Genomic DNA, 2,833 nt, shown 5'->3' on the forward strand with positions numbered 1-2,833 from the left:
AGTCTGTTTGGCCAGCAGGTGGCACTTTCATTCATTATTGCTGCCACAGCAGGTGAAAATGGTTATTTAGGGGATGTGGGTGTCCTCTCCCAGGAAGTTCTGAATGTGAAACACTTAATTTACTGCATTCTGGTGGATTTTTATGCAGCAGTTTTAGTCTTTCTGCATCAGCTAATGAATGTTTGTGTGAAGAAAAATACAAAATGCAGATTACAGTTTAAACTATAATAGAATGTAATGAAGAAAGACTCTCAGGTATCTTGTATTGTTTTCAGGTATTTCTTCTCTGACAGATCAAATTTTCTTATTAGACATTATCCCCACTGATTCAACACACAATTTTCTCATCTGTGCTTTATCGTGTCTTGTTTGAGGGAATAACCTTTTAAAATTTGCATGTGGCACATTTTCAGGAAGGTTAAATGAATGCATTTAAATTAGTTTATGAACTCCGAGACTTTAATAGCTCATATGTGTTTCAGCATGACTCCTGCTCATGTTTACGTTTACGATCTCTAGGTCCATTAAGTTTATCTATACAGACTTTCTTTTTACTATAATTGCTTTAAACTTGTAACTATTTTCATCAGTAGTGGGTGATTAACATGGTTAGGTTGACTAGAGTAGATCTGTGTAAGAGTTTGAGTGCACAAATATGCCAATCTGTCCTTTGTGCATTAAAGTAGCATAGGTCTTATAGAGATAAGTAAACTAAACATTAGCATTTTGGTTCATTATTTTTAAGTTTCTGGGGTCACTTGAGGTTACATCTACCTGGGCCCTACGTGCTCGCTGGCTAGTGGATGCCCCACTTGACATGACCAACAACAAAGCCCTCTGGCTGTGTTTCACTGGCGACTCTTGCCAAACTCCCCCAGCCAAATGTGCCATAATGACACACTACACCGCAGTCAGGTGGTGTACCCACAGAGTCACTGGAGCACAAATAAGATGTTGATAACCAGTCTACAACCAACAGCCAAAAAAGGCCTCTGGACACTGGACCTACGTGGGATAAGATTGCATGGTTGGTATCAAGTCATTCTTTGGTTCACCCTAGACGACATTGTCAAAGGTGTCGGTTTAAGGGCTTGGTTGCTTTCTCATGCATATTCATAAGTGTTACCTAAATATTCATCTATAATACAAATAATGTCTCTTATTTTTAATTGCAAAGACGCTAGATGCTTGAGGTTTCAAGCTGTTGTTTTGTGTCTTCTGTTCGGAGACACTTGACTATAGAATAGTATTGCACACAGTAGTCTTATAGTGCTTTTTGTTCTTTTTTAAACCAGAAAAATCCACCATGGCACCTTGGTTTGCTGGTGGATGTCAACTTCAGTACTTAAAGCTGAGTTTGATGACAACACCCATCAGAGGAGGAAGGTTAGTATATTAGACTACAGGGGCAACTGGTAACTGTGCACGATTGGTGACATGGTTACCGGCTATCCTGGAGGAAGTAGGACGTCTCCTCAACCCCTCTTAGCTGGTATTGAATCATGTAATTAACGGCAGAATCCCTCAACAGGGCGGCCAGGTTGGTGTCACCGAGACCATCACACACTTCCAGTCTAGTAGACAGGAAAAGGATGAATCTTTTCTCAATAGGAGCCAGAAAGCAGTTACAAGTTGTTAATGTCACAGTTTTGTTTGAAGAACATTAAATATGGCTTTATATATGCAAACTGGAGCGTAATCTGTGCTTATTTCCATTAGTGGAAAAAACAAAAAGAAATTTTCTCAATGTGATACTAATAATAACACATTTGCCTGTCATTCCATCTCTGCAAAATCTATTTCTCTTGTTGTGAACGGCGATACCTTCCCATAATTAGGATGCCACATTCAACACTGACTGGGCCGCCTAAATAATTCAGAGCCTTGTTTCATCGGATACCAGCAACTTTAGACTTAGACGTATGGCTTACAGACTGACAGTATGTGTAATTGATGAGATGATGAGTTGTACTTCAGCATTCAATAGGAGCTGCATTGAATAGAAGTTGCTAAAGCATGCCTCGGACCAACAAAATAATGCATCTAATCAATGGTTTAAACACAGCATTTGTTCACTTCATGCAAGGACACATCCCACGCTGTTTCTTTTATTCAGTCCTTAACCTTTCATGTAAATATCTTTTTTCAAATAACATCAATACAACTTGTGTGACCCCAAATTTGGCTATATTTTTAATCAATACACTCAAATTTGGTAGAAATTAAAACACAAGGTGCTGCAAATTGGATTTGACACCATTTAGTGATGCCCTGACATAAGACAATGTGTCTGCCTGAAGACCCAGTTTGGAGCAGCAGCCTGTTAATGATTTAAAGGGAGCATTCTTCCAACTAGGCTGGGCTTACTTTTTGTTTACTTCCATGAAATTCTATCACTGGTGACATGGTGATATATTGATTACCTCATGCACATTTGGACGCTTTTGTTGTGTTTCGATACAACTTTTACTAAAGGATGTTAAAACCCTTTTGAGCACAAGAAGAACATTGATTTATGACTTTTTTCACTTTGCGGTATGTCAGATAACTTTCAATCAATGTCTAGTAGCTTGTGTATACTCATTTTATCAGCATGAGTGCTTTTGAGCTATATTAACAATTGGATTATTAGATCGCCTGAATACAAGTCGATGATTTTGCTTTTTAGTGACCATTTAGCTCTTAAAATCATACCTAATTTATATATCCTTTTGTATTCAGGGCCTGTTTCGATTGGCAGACTCTGCTCATAGTGACGTCTCTCAGCAGTCCCTAGTTATAGTTACCAGTCTCAGGTTCAACACTCATGCACTATTCATTGGTGTATCACATC

The sequence above is a fragment of the Amphiprion ocellaris genome, chromosome 20, assembly GCF_022539595.1.
Source record: "Amphiprion ocellaris isolate individual 3 ecotype Okinawa chromosome 20, ASM2253959v1, whole genome shotgun sequence".
Taxonomy (NCBI): Eukaryota; Metazoa; Chordata; class Actinopteri; family Pomacentridae; genus Amphiprion; species Amphiprion ocellaris.